The 14,102-nt window shown below is 54.3% G+C and overlaps 1 protein-coding gene across 1 annotated transcript in view; it reads left to right on the plus strand.

Annotated features, from left to right (window-relative positions):
- Positions 1 to 14,102, plus strand: part of HDGF (heparin binding growth factor) — a 30,850-nt gene that overhangs the window by 327 nt on the left and 16,421 nt on the right. The gene's annotated exons all lie outside the window — the stretch shown is intronic.

Genomic DNA, 14,102 nt, shown 5'->3' on the forward strand with positions numbered 1-14,102 from the left:
AATTATATAGAAAAAAGAAATCCAGTGTAGATGCTGTTATCTGTGCGAGCGCCAAAACTGAAATTAGGCCGTATAGGGAACAAAGTAGATTTATAACTAGGTTAATCTATTACTTTGTTTTAATGTGTGTTTATATATTCTGTCCTGTGCTTTTTCATGCTGGGCAATAAATATATTGCTCTGAAACAAAAGAGCAGCTCATAACTATGTGGAAGACAGGTGAATATTTAAAAAAAATGTGCACGAGAATCTGATTAGTGTTCCATGAGTGTTTACATGGCCCTGTCTGTTTTCATGCTGTGCAATACACATCTCTGGGAACAGAAATTAGATCATACACATGTGTATGGGAGTCAAAGTAGATGATCATAAATATATACAATGTGTTTCTGTGGCTGTTTTATAGGACTTCACCTTTCTCAATATTTTCTATGATCATGCTAAAAGCCGCTGCAACTTAAAAAGAAATATCACTTGGTCTCTTGCCTGCTCATGAAAATGGTGCAGTTTGTTTAAAAAGTAAACCCGGGTTGTGTTCAGAGTTTTCTGCCAGGAGGGTCTCTTGCATTTTTTTGCTAATCTCCTTGGAGACAGTAAGTGAAACTAGACTTTCCCTGTTGTGTTTTAGTGGGAGGAGGGGAATTGGAGGGGGTACCAATGGGATTGTCATATTTCATCTTCAGTGCAACAAACAGAGCCTTTTTTTTTTAATTTTTGTAATATTAGAGTCCAAATAGAATTAAAGCTGTAGTCGGGGGGTCTCTGGTAACTGCTTCTGCAGTCTTTGTTAGAGCTTTAAGGGTTGTTGTTTGTTTATCTTGTAAATTTCATTTAAAGGCACACTAGTTCCATTTAGGCCCCCTGGGCCCTGTGGACCAAATCCCCCGCTGGTGTAAAGTAGCTCCCATGTGTTACACCAGCTCAGGATCTGGCCCTTTTGGGGGTTCCTTTGTCCTTTGATTGGTTGGAATTTTAATTTTGCACGGTACTCAACAGCAAATGCCCAGCTAGTGCTAAGAAAGTTTCTCTGCGAAGCTGTTGGCTCAGCCTAGGAAATGCGGGTGTAATTCTGGAAGCACGTGTGCTGGTCCGTTGCCTGCTTGTGGAGGGGAAGGTTTGTCAGACCAGGCCTGCAGACGACATATCTTATAAGCTGGTAACACGAACGTGGACGTGTGTTTTCTTCATTAGTTCAAACTAACGGCAGAAAAAAACAAACCAAAACCAAACCAGAACTTCAGACCAGACGTTTCCTTCTTATGTTGACCTAGTTTAGTTTTGTGCTTCTGTTAGAGTGAAACTCTATTAATAGACCTGGGTCATAGGCCCACAAGCTCAGAATTCCGACCATTTGGTTCCCTTACTGGGATCGGGGCCCTGTTTTCTGTGTGTGTGTGTGTGTGTGTGTGTTGCTGGATTGTAACATAGGTCCCACGTGTAATTTCTGAGCATGTGTGGGGTCCTTAGAGTCATGTGGTGTGCCAGACACCGTGAGGCTGGGGTAGGGAATTGTACCCCAGCGGGATGATACACCAGAGCAAAACCCTATAATGCAGTTGTGCTGCACTGATACAGAATGGGGTTAACCAGTGAAGGAGGTAAAAAATCAGTTCAGGCCCCATATTGCACCAGTGGAGCTTATGTATGTGGGGGTAGAGATATGTTGCAGTGTCCCTAAATACATTGATGTAGCTACAGTAGAGCAAAAATCCCAGGAGAGACCGAGAGGTGCAGAGCACAGCCATAGGATTACGTTGCCGGAGAAGTCGTTATAATTTAATTTCGCTCCTAGGTGGTGCTGCTCAGGTTAAAAGTACTTTGTTATTTCATAACGAGCCTGAGTTGATGTTACTGGCTGTGTCCGAACAGCTGGATATCGGAAAGTGGGATTCACACATGATTGCCCCGATTCGGCAGCCCGATCAGCGCCTCTGGACCCCGCGTAGCTCCCGTCTCAGGATCGGCGCCGCTCGGGGTCCGTGCAGGGAGCCTGATTCTGTTGCCGCTGGCAGGAGTTCTGCCCTTGTTTGAACTGGAACCAGGGTAGGGCTGGTTGGAGCGCGTGTGGACACCTACGTTTTAAAAATCAATATAAATATTCGGAGCGTTATGGGGGAGCGTTCTGCCATTCCCCGGGCTGGGCCCATCCAAGCCAATGGCGAAGTCCTGATCCAGGCTTTTTGGCTCTGTCATAGTGTCGTCGTTTAATAGTAACGGGAGTAAGATCGGGCCGAAGTCCTGATTCAGCAAAGCGCTTGGCGCACGTACATAACTGAAGAAGTGGGTTTTTTTACCCACGAAAGCTTATGCCCAAATAAATCTGTTAGTCTTTAAGGTGCCACCGGACTCCACGGTGTTTTTGTGGATACAGACTAGCACGGCTATCCCCTGATACTTAACTGATAGCCGGGGATTTAAGCATGCGCAACGCTTTGCAGAACTGGGGCCTGCACCCTGGCTGTCCTGAGCCCTGCTGATGTCCCCAGACATAGGGGTGAGCAGGGGCTGCAGCGTATCTGCCCCGGGGGTTTGAGCTTTTTCCTAGCTGCTTTATCTGGGCTTCTTGGGGCCCGATCCTGCTCTTACGGAAAGACAGCGAGAGCCTTCGCCATGCACTTCAACGGCAAGCCAGCTCCAGATCTTTAAGAGACGGACTTCGCCAGGAATCCAGTCGCTCCTGGGCGAGAGGGTGGGGAAGACAGACTCTTGCTTCAGAAGACGTTGCTGGTTATTTTTAAGCGGTTGATGATGCAGTTTAAAATTTCCTTGGAGGATTTGCCCCCGCCCTCTTCCTCCTCCGTGCAGACAGGACAGGCTGAAAACGAAAGCGATTTCAAATGGAAAAATCGACCCAAAGAGCAGCGTGTTTGAAAGCCATCGAGATGGTTCAAAACCTCCTGAGTTTTGCAGCTCAGCCCCCCGCCCCCCCCCCCACCTCCTGGCTTTTGTGGAATTACTTGTGCTTGGTTTCATGCCGTGTGGGGGGAGGGGCAGGGGGATTATAACTTGGCTCTGGCCTGGAAATGTGTTTGAAAGCAGCTTTTCTAGGAGGAGCCAACAAGTGATCCTCGGATTCTGAACGTTTCCAGCGTGGGGGGGTTATTTGGGGGGATGGGAAGGGGGCAGCTTGGGCCGAGTTCTTGTCTGGGGGCTTTTGATCTCCGGCTTGAGGGGAGCATCGATTTTGCTATTCGAATTTGGTACATTTCTCCCAGCCCGATTAAGGGGGTTGCCAAAAAGGAGCGAGAGAGGCTTGCTGCGTTTCTCCGGGACCTCCCAAAGGGACGTGTCTTTTAATTCCCGGCTGGAGTTTTGCTTCAGGAGAGGAAAATCTCTTCCCTTGGCGGCGTGTGGCCTTGGGGGCTGCCGAACGACCTGGGCCCGATTCTCCTCTTCGCTTACGCTGCCCAGAGGGGCCTAGGCGCGTGCGGAGGGGGTGAAGTCCAGGAGCACCCGCTTTCAGGCCCCTCGACGCGCCTCCGGGCGGGGCGAAGCGGGCCTCTCCGCGGTGTCACTGGGCATTCGGCGGGGGGAGCCAGCTTGCCTGAGCTCCCTGTAGATCCAATTATAAAACCAGTGCGTGGGGGTGGGGGAGGAGGGGAACACAGGCAGGTTTCATATTGGGCATGTGACCAGCTCAGTGCACACAAAGAACTGCTCTATTATTATTATTAATTGTTTGGAGGCCAGTCAGAGCTCGAGGCCCCCGGGTGCTGCACAGACACACAGCGAGAGACGTGCCCTGCCCCGAAGAGCTCACGGGCTGCTATTTCTCTGATGCCAGAATCAAGTTTGTCCCTTTGCAGCCGTGTGAAGGTGAGGGGCCGGATCCTCTGTTCCCTGCACCTTGTGCAGCCGTTCGCACCAGTGCAAAGTGATGTAAAAGGCTCCCACATCAGAACGGCAGCGTTCTTCTCTCTGTTTGCCTTGGTATAAAGGCGATGACAAGCTTCAGGGCAGTGGGGAATAGGACCCAGTAGATTTGCTCATGGTAGTATGCACTGCTGTCGGTAGCGAATATCCTGCAACTCAGGGTCTAATCCTGCAACTTCCCTGCCAGTGAGCAATCCTTCGTCAGGGCAGGAAATGTCTGCAGGATGCAGCCTTGGAAGGGTAGATACTCCTGGCCTTACTCCCACAGATAATCCCATTACTCATGTGAGTAGACCGAGTAGGGTTGCCCACACAAAAAATGAGCCAATTTGTTTAAATCTTAAAGATTTTTTTTTCTTTTAATGTCTTTTGGTCTGGTGCATGTGTGCAAAATACCCCAGGTCTAAATCAGGTGTGAGCGGAATCTAAAGAGACCATCAATAAATTAAAAATAGAGAGACATAAACAGGAGCGAGGTGTGACCAGAGGGGACTGCTTGGAAGCCAGATTATTAGATCATAGCTCATTTAGTCGTCAGCTCTTTCAGGGCAGGAGCAGTCCGGGAGCCTGTACAGCACCTACCACAATGGGGTTCTTGGCTGGTCCCTCGGCTCTACTGTAACTAACGTGACTAACCAACCTTCACTGTTAACATGTCTCCTTAGTTTTAGGTTGAGATTTACCGGGATCCCCAGTGGGTTTAAACTCCCAGTTCCCATGATGGGACTTGGGCAGCTTTGAAAGGCCCACCAAACGAACATCATCACCACTACCACCTAGAAGGGAAAAAAAATCCCAACAAACCTAACCCATGAAATAATGTTTGTAACCTAAGGGATGGAGGGGATGGTTGGCCTTGTGGTTGAGGAACTAGCCTGGGACTCAGGAGATTAAGGTTCAATTTCCAGGTCAGCTGGGTCCAGTTGCTCCAGCTCTCTATGCCTCTGTTCTCCGTACTAATAATTACACCGATTATGGTAGCACTTAGAGGCCCTGACCAAGGCTGAGACGGTGCCAGGCGCTGTACGTACGTGTGATAAGAGACAGTCACTGCCTAAAGAGTTCACAATCTAAATATAGACAAGAAGTTGGAGGGGAAACTGAGGCATTGAGAGGAACGGTCACCCAGAATGCCAGTGGCAGGGATGGGCATAGAACTCAGGTCTTCGTAGCCCAGCCCTTTAAGCACAAGGCCGCTCTTCCTCTTGATTTTAAGACCTTGGTTGTGTCTGTTCAGAATTCCAGCTCTGCGGAGCAGGAATTGCATCTCCCTCTGTCTGTGCAGCCCCTGGCACAATGGAGCCCTGATCTCTGTTGGGGCCTTTCGGTGCAGGTAGCAATACAGGGATACGTGCAGCGCACAGCGCCTACAGTCGCGCTGCGTTCCCGACCTTAGGGACGTCCCCTCTGCAGCTATGGGATCCAAGTCCCTTCTTAATTACAGCCACATGATTTATTTACAGAGAATTCAGAGGAGGTGTTGCAGGTTTGCTCCTGATCCTTCCAGGGGAGGGGGGGAAAGGTGCTCAGTACCTTTCAGAATCGTGGCCCCAAGAGGCTTAAGTAAAAGGCTCATGCGGCTGGATGCTGAGGTTGTGGGGGGAAGAGGTGGATCTTTGGCACCCTGCAGGATCGGGCCCTTCAACTGTTCTTGGCACTTCCTTCCTTGTGGTCCCTGCCTCTTTAAACAAGAAACCGGATCCAGTTGGCCTTGTTGCTGCAGGCCCCAGGCTCCGCTGCCGCTTTAAGGAGCAGGTCTCCGCGAGCCGCACCATTTGTTCTGAAAGGCGAGAAACTAGTCGGGAGCCTCTTAAAGGGAAACGCCATGTGAATCTGCACCCAGGCCCCTGCTGTCTCCTTGCAGCGACGCCACCGGGCTCTCTTCTCTCTCGATCCTTCTAGAGCGACGCGGAACCCAGCCTGCCAATTTCTGACGCGGATCCCGGGTTTGGTCTCAGCCCCCGCATCAGAGCGAGGTGGCGGCCGCATCCCCAGAAGCAGTGAAAGGGCAGGACTCGGCTGAATATAAAGAGGCTTTTTTATTGTGGCTGCTGGACTCCGACAGACCCTGTGGTCCTCTCTGGCTTCCAGTCTTACCCCATGTTGCCGAATGCTCGGGCTACCTGTGACCCGCCCGCAGCCACCTGAATTTCCTCCTCTTGCCACCCCTGTCAACCTCAGTTTCCCCATCTGTTAATGACAGGGGACTTGCCCAAGGGCATGTGGCGTCTGTGGCAGAGCGGGGAATTGAACCTGGCTCTCCCAGGCGAGTGCCTCAAGCGCAGGACCAGCCTTGCCCTCTCGGTCCTGGCCTGCGGGGCGAGTCCCAACGTTTCGCTCCAGATACAAGCACAGAGGGTGGGTGCGGTGCTGGATTGGGAGCGGCTGCAGGGCGGGCGCCTGGGTCGCTGCGCTCTGCCCCTTGCAGCAGCCAGGCCCTCCTGGATAACGCTGCCTGAGCCACGCCCTTCTCCGTGGTGGGCGAGGCAGCTTTCTAGCCAGGCTGGTGCGCTGCTTGGGCCCCGTCTGGACAAAGTCGAGGCTCTGCTGTAGCCAGGGGCCACCGATTGCCGCAAGGTCTGGTTGAGCAGCCTGTGGGCCCGATTCTGCAGGGTGCCCCGGCGTAGTGCCGAGCGCTCTCGGCTCCCAGCGGCTTCAGTGGGAGACCTTGCCAGGGGCTGGACTCTCGGATCCCAGCCATTAGCTTTGGATCCACCTGGGATAGGTCTGTTACCTTGTGCCTCTAGGGGGGCCTGATCCTCAGTGACGCTGAGGCCACTCTGCCAGCCGAAGGGGTTGAAATATCCCCTTGAAAATTGCCCCCGAGTAGGGGAACCTCCTGGCTGGTGTGGGGCTGTCGTAACCCTGCATCCACCCTGTTCCCAACCGCTGCGAACTGCACTGTGGCTATTCCCTGCTTCCTGGGGGCACAGAACCAGAGTGTTAAATTAGAGCAGCCCCAAGGCTGCTGCGATTGGCAGTGGGGCCCTGGAATCTGGGGAACACAAAGGGGGCTCGGTGCCCCAAGCCCAGCAATGGCGTTGCTGAGAACCAGGCTGCGCGCGGGTGGCCAGGCCGACCCTGTTAGCCGGGTGAGAGAAAGGGGCTCCTGGGAGGAGCCTTTCCCGGCTCAGCAGCTCGAAGGGGAGCTGCCGTTGGGTTTAGCTGAGAATCTCAAAGTACTGTCCTGGCAGGACCGAGGCTTCGCACGTCCTCTGCCCGGTGGTTCTGGCTTCGCTTTCCCCCCCGCAAGCCGTTGGCTCAACCCTGTTCCCGGGTGTGACTCTCGCTTCGGGCCTGATTCCCCGTCACGCTCAGCCGCCCCCCGCTCGGAGACACAGGGGCTCCGGCAGCATCGTGGGCTCTGGAGGGAGTTTTTTCTTGAAAGGATTTTCTGGAGCAGTCTGTTGCGGTGTCCAGGCTCAGCGCAACGTTGGATCCATCAGCATCCTCTCCTAGCAGCCTGTTACGTGCCTACAGGGTGATGGGAGACCCAGCATGTCCAAAGTTCTGTACAGCTTCCAGGGTTGCATGCAGAGTGGCCGAGTGGCTAGAGCACCAGACTAGGAGTCAGGAGAGCTGGGTTCTATTCCTGGCTCTGCCACTGGTCTGCCGGGTACCTTGGGTGATCACCTGCCACTCCATGCCTCAGTTTCCCTCTCTGTAAAATGGGGATAATGACACTGACCTTTTGGAAAGTGCTGCAAGATCTATTGCTGAAGAAATCAGGGTTATTATTATTTATAAATGGGGTGTGAGGAAGGCTGGCCTTGGGATTAAGGCCAGGAAGATCTGTGTTTGAATCCTGTCTCTGCTGCTGGCCTGCTAAGTGGCCTTGGGCAAATCGCTTAGCCCTCGTCTACAGAAAGCAGCAGAACCTTTGTAATAACACTGGTCTAGTTAAAGCGGTACAGTGAGGGTGCAAATTTACTGGTATAAAGGTGCTTAAACAGGGGGTAGCTAGTCCCGTACAGGCAGGGGAATAAGCTATACTGGGCTAAGGCACCTTTGGACTGGCATAGCTGAATCTGTGCTACGAGTTGCACTGGTATAACTAGATGGGTGAGAAAATCATGCCCCTAGCTCAGGGGTCGGCAACCTTTCAGAAGTGAGGTGCCGAGTCTTCATTTATTCACTCTGATTGAAGGTTTCGCGTGCCAGTCATACATTTGAACGTTTTTAGAAGGTCTCTTTCTCTAAGTCTATAATATAGAACTAAACTATTGTCGTATGTAAAGTAAATAAGGTTTTTAAAATGTTTAAGAAGCTTCATTTAAAATTAAGTTAAAATGCAGAGCCCCCCCGGACCGGTGGCCAGGACCTGGGCAGTGTGAGTGCCACTGAAAATCAGCTCGCGTGCCGCCTTTGGTTGCCTACCCCTGCCTTAGTCGATGCAGTTCTACGGGTATAAGGATTGTGGGTAGATCCGGCCAATTTGCCGTGCTATTGGAAATTCCCCCCCGTAATAAAGTCTTATTGGGCTTGCCAGTGAGATAAGTTCCCAAGCGTTTTCCTCTCTTTGACTGATGAGAGGAAGGGTCTTATCAGCACCGAATGAGGGAGGTAAGTTAAGGAGATGGGATCTGAACGTGCCTGGGATTCCAGCGTTAAGGTCCCAGCCTAACGGATCAGCTGTGATCAGGAGCTGCTGCGTTTAACCGGGCACCTAACCCACCTCCAGCACTGACCATGAAGGGAGAGCGCCTCCTACTGAGTCACACACACTGCTTCCTCCAGCACTATGGCTGAGGGGGAGGTTCGCCCCGACTCCGAGGGTCCTATTGAATCACCAGTACCCCTTCCAGCAGGACGGTGGGTTTCCCATCCAGTCGCGGAGCGAGGCGGACCTTGCTTAGCTTTCTGCCCATAGCCCACCACCTCCTAGGAACACCCCAAGGAAGCCAATTGGGTCGGCCACGCCAGTGACGCCACCCCAGTGCTCCAGAGACGGCCCTGGGGGAATGGGCAGCATGGGCAGCTTCTCCTCAATGCACACCCAGCACTTCAAAGGCATCGCCCTGAAGGCCTCACCCAGCCTCTGTTCTTCCAGTGCACGGTGCCCAATCTCAGGGCCTCCTTCAGGCCCGGGCTGGCTCTTCCTCTTACTGTCTCTTCTGTGACTTCCAAGCTGGCTTTCGTTCAGCGTCGGAGTTTCTGAATTTCCCGCAAAAAGGAATTTCCGCAGGTTTTGTGGAAATGTTCGTTGTATTATCGCTTATCACGTCAACTGTAATTTAGGATGTCCAATTTCAAAATGGAAAGTCAACATGTTCTCTTCTGCAGATGGCAAAAATTGAGCATTACGACCTTATCAAAATGCTTCATTTTGATTTCCCTCGTCCCCCCCCCAAAAAAAGCCAGACAAACCCTAAATTTCGTCAGTCACCCATGTTCCCGCAGGAAGTTTCGATTTCAGCGCAATGGCGTTTTCCAATGGAAAAAATTCCTGCTGGAAAATTCTCACTCGGTGCTAGTCCTGGGGTGAAGTTCTCCTCGATAAATGAGACCGCAACAGATTTTTCCAGCTGGTCTCGGAGATGCTAATTTAATTCCAGAGTTTTTCTGGTTTTACACTGAGATTAGAACCTGGCTGGTTTTCTGCGCATATGCAGGGAGCTCTGACTCGCCGAGTAGCCTTTTGCCACCCACCCGAGAGAGTTGCTTTTGCGTCCTGCTTTGGAAGGCAGATGACACGAGTGTGTTTGCCCTCAGCCCATGCTCTGCCTGTCCTGGTGGATGTCTGTTCGCCTCGCACGGTGTGATCCAGGCAAGGGAAAGGGTCAGGGTGCTGCTTGGAGGAGGAGGTGCAGAGGCCAGCTGTGTGGATGCCGTCCACATGGAGCAGATACTGCCCCAGTGCCCGGGGGAGTTAATCTGGTCTCGACTTGCCCGTCTCCTCTTAGCACTGCTGGGAGCCTCTAAACTGCTCACTGGGCTCCAGTCCACCAGGGGCCCCTCTGCAGAGCCAGCCCAGCCCCCCTTCCCCTGCCCAGTGTATGGGACGTGCAGTAATGCAGACGCGTCGCATGCCAGGCTGGCTGAGGGGATGTCTGAGGCTCTCCGGTGGCAGAGAGTGAGCGCAGTATTATTTTCTTTTCTCTGTCCTGTTCTTCAGGCCTGTCCCATTCCCTCCTGCCCAGCCCTGTTGTCGGGGGCAGTGCCCGGGGGCTGTTGTCGGAGTAGCATCCCTTGCTCTGACCCTCGTCCCTCGCTGGGGGAGTCGGCCTCTCTCTAAAGCAGGGACTCTGGCGTTCAAGGATTCGGCGTGTGCTAAAAATGCTACGGTACCAAGCCCGGGATCCCGTTGCCTGCCACAGCCTCTTGGCACGGCGCGGAGACAGAACTCTCAGCCTCCTGTTCCGAGCGACGGGAGAATCACCCGCTCGCGGAGGGCAGTCTAGGGCCTGACACACACCACTGAACTGCTCAGATTCCATCCAGCAGAGGGCAGTGGAGCACGTCTTTACCATTCGCGTGGTGGTAGCGGCTAGGAGCCCCACTCGTGGGCCAAGACCCCATTGTGCTCGGCGCTGTACGGACATATAGTAAGAGACCACCACCACCCCCCCGCCCCTAAAGAACTTACAATCTAAATAGCCAAGGCAGACAAAGAATGGGAAGGGGAACTCAGGGACAGGAGGGGAAGCGACTTGCCCAAGATCACCCAGCAGGGAGGCCAGGTTTCCCGAGTCCTAGCCATTAGGTCGCACGGCCTGCCCACGACACTCGAGCTAAACAGGTAACAAACATTGTCAGCCTGTCACACTGCTACAGCAACAGTCTGAATTTTCACCGTGTGCCCCGTCAGGGTCACACTCCCCCATTTTACAGGTGGGGAAACTGAGGCACGGGCCTGGCGTGGGAAGCGCTATGCCCGAGTTCCCATAAGAAGCGGTGGAAGAGAGACCCCAGTGCGCTCCTGGCTCGACTCCCGTCCAGCTCAGGATTCTGTGCTCTAACCCCAGGCCCCTATTTGAGGTGACTGGGTGCTTTAGATCACATGACCTGCCTCTTACCCCTCCTCCCCCCAAAGAGCTGCAACTGGGAGCTGAAAGTGAGCTGGAGAAAGTCAGCCCAGGGAAAGCGACGGCGCACGAGCAGGCTGAGCAATCCCCTGGAAAAGATAAAGGAGGCCTGGGTTATTGCAACCTCTCCCTGCACAGAGCCTGCGCGTGGCAGCTGGGTTGCTGCCTGACCTTCCTGCTGATAAAATGTAAACATGAAACCCCGGGGGCCTGATTCTCCTTTGCACCCAGGCTCCTTTACGCTGCTCTGGGGCCTTGTGGTGGGTGTCGGTTACATTCCCACTCACCCAGAGCGCCAGGCCCTGTGCATCTCCCGCTGCTCCCCGACGGCCCTGATCCTGCAGGGAGCTGAGGGCACTGGGTAATTCCCCGGCTTGAATCCCAGGGCCAGGAGTCATTTAGACCCTCTTGAAAACGTCACCCGTCGTCTCTCAGCCCCTGGTGCCCCCGGGGATCGCGCCTTGTGCACACAGCGGTTCCCGGGTCGGGGTGACAGTGACTCACACGCATGTGGTGCTGGAGAAAATGGCTGTGCAAGGGGGCAGGGCCCTGCTGTAGAAAGCGGGATAACAACAGTCGGGGGGGGAGGGGGGAGTTGGAGCACACGGCCACTGATGCTTCTGGGGAGAGGGGGGAACACCCCGTCAGGACTGCGACACCAGCTGAAGGCAGTGGGGTCTGCGAAGGCCCTGATCCTAAGCCCAGTGGAGTCAGATTCCTCTTGAATCATGCGCTGGAAGGGATTCAAGGTAAACAGGGATGCTGGGCTGCCCAGTGGTGGGACCTGGGGGAGGCAGGGAGAGGGAATCCCAAGAATCACCCCCATTTCTGCTATCAACTCTTACTTTGGGAGAGGCTGGGTGGACTAGTGGTTAGGGTCCTGCGCCAGGGGCCCTGGGTTCTGCTCCTGGCTCTGCTGCTACTCTCTCGCGCTGTCACCGTTTCCTCTCTCATCCTGCCATCTGTCTCATCAGTTCAGACTCAGCTTTTCGGGGCAGGGACTGTCTCTTGCTCTGTGCCTGTGCCGCGCCCGGCACAGCGGGGCCCTGATCTCGCATGGCGCCTCGAGGTGCCGCCGCAATACACAGAATAAGTGACTGTGGGCGAGTAGCTCGGCCCCTCGCTGCCTCAGTTTACCCACTTGTAAAAGTGGGTGTAATCCTATTTCCCAGGGGTACCGTGCGGTTTGAATTAAGTGAGTCAGACTCCGGGGGGCCTGTCAGACTCTTGGGTACATCATGTGTTTACACCAAGGCTCCTTTATGCTGCCGGAATGGTGCAAACACTAGAATTGGGCCCGGGGTCTGAGAGCTGTGGGCCAGCATTGTCCTCGGTGGGTGGGGGTGTATGGAATCGGGAGCTAGTCTGCTGTGACTCTGAGTCATTGTTCCTTTCTCATCGCTGCTCAAGATTAGTCACAGCCACTCCGAAGCGGGGCCGAGATGTGGGAACACCTTTGCCAAGCTCCCACTCCCCCATTCGGATTTCAGATCGGAGGTGGGGGGAGGAAGGCAGGCGGTCCACGCAACACACATTCTTAAAGATTAAACCCCGTGATCTTGTAGTTTGCTGGCACAGCCTAGGGCATGACAGTTGCGCGGAAGGGCGGGCCTGACCTTTGTCCTATGGAATCAGGCTAGGGAACCAATTCCAACCCGCATCAGCCGTGCTGGGGCTGCTGGTTGGCTGGGGCCGGCCCATCGCTAGCTGCTGCCTGGCACGTTCCTGCTCGGGCAGCAGAAGCAATGAGGCCTTTTCATATTGCAAAACAGAGACTAGCTGATCATCGGAGGATCCCGAAGCACTTTGCAGACACTCAGCCTCCCAGCACAGCGTATGAATCAGGGGAGGCCCAGGGGAGTTGTGGGCACAGTTGCCGGGATGGGGAACTCAGGGCTTGGAATAGCAGGGGGGCTGCAAATCAGGATTGAAGGGGGCACTGACAGAGGTGGGTGGGCGGGGGGCATTGCCTGTGTGAGTGGGGCTAAGGGCTGGGGTAGCAGGGGGGCTGGGGGCGGGATTGGAGGGCACACGCAGAGCAGTGCCAGGGAAGCTTGCCTATCATCTGCTATCGCATGTAGCAGAGGCAAGTTCGATTAGTCACCAGCCTTGAGTCACTTCTCCCCGGTCCGTACGTGACCGTACGACAGAGCTTTCTGTGTTCAGCCTGGCTGGGGTGGGCGGCGCTCCTGCATCGCCGGGCAGCAGAGCTGGGTTCGATCCCCACTCCCGCAGCGCAGGCCTCTGTGAGTGGGGCACAGTCACCCAGCATGTCAGTGCCAGAGCTGGGACTAGAACCCAGGTCTCTGCATCCAGTACTCTATCCACTAGGCCACACTGTACCCCCCTGCAGCTACTGTAATAGCGTACCTGGAGCCTCACCGCATGGGTCCTCACTCGCGTCCCCTGCTCCTAACCTTTCCAGACAGTAGCCAGTCCCCATCATGTAACTCCTTATTTCCAGCTGCCCTCCTTCCGGCCCTGGTTATCCGGTACCCGCAGACAAGGAGGCTTCGTTTATCAACCACGCTAAGATTCTTGGGCTGGGTTGCTGCAGGCTCAAGGGATCAGTGGATTTTTTGCACCTACGTCGCTGCATCAGTGCAAATCCCTAGGGTAAATTCCTTGCACCGGTGCACGTCGCACGGGAGCCAGTCACTTTTTTTACATCAGTGCAGCACCTGTTACACGAGGGGTTTGCACGAGTGCAGCGACGCCACTGGAATCCAGCCCGCTCCCGCCAGTGCACGCTGGCATTAAACAGTCTCATGCAATTAAACTGATGTGGGGTCAGGAAGTTTCCCTCCACCTGGCCCCAGCCTGTGCTCCTGGCTCCCAGCCCTCTGTGCGGCCCACCCCTCTCTGCCCCGGTGTGACTGGAGTGTTGTAGGTTGGTGCTGCCCTGGGGGGTGAGGTCTCAATGCAGAGCCGGGAACAGATCAAAACAAGAAGGCCCAGTCCTGGGTATCGCTGAAGCCAGCCTCCCCACCCCGGGGCACAGAATCCAGGTGAAATGACTTGGGGCTCCATGATTTTCTAGGGGACTGTGGAGTCAGGGAGGCAGCAAACAGCCTGAAATCGAAAACCCTGTTGCTTCCTGTTTGTTGCGGGCTAACAGCTTCCCCGGCTGCGGTTACAGTCCCTGGGCAGGTATATTTCGTGATCCTGCAGCTTTGGCGCGTCCTCGGGAGCAAGGCGTAGATG

This window comes from Terrapene carolina, unplaced genomic scaffold (assembly GCF_002925995.2).
Source record: "Terrapene carolina triunguis isolate 2854851 unplaced genomic scaffold, T_m_triunguis-2.0 Scaffold227, whole genome shotgun sequence".
Classification (NCBI taxonomy): domain Eukaryota; kingdom Metazoa; phylum Chordata; order Testudines; family Emydidae; genus Terrapene; species Terrapene triunguis.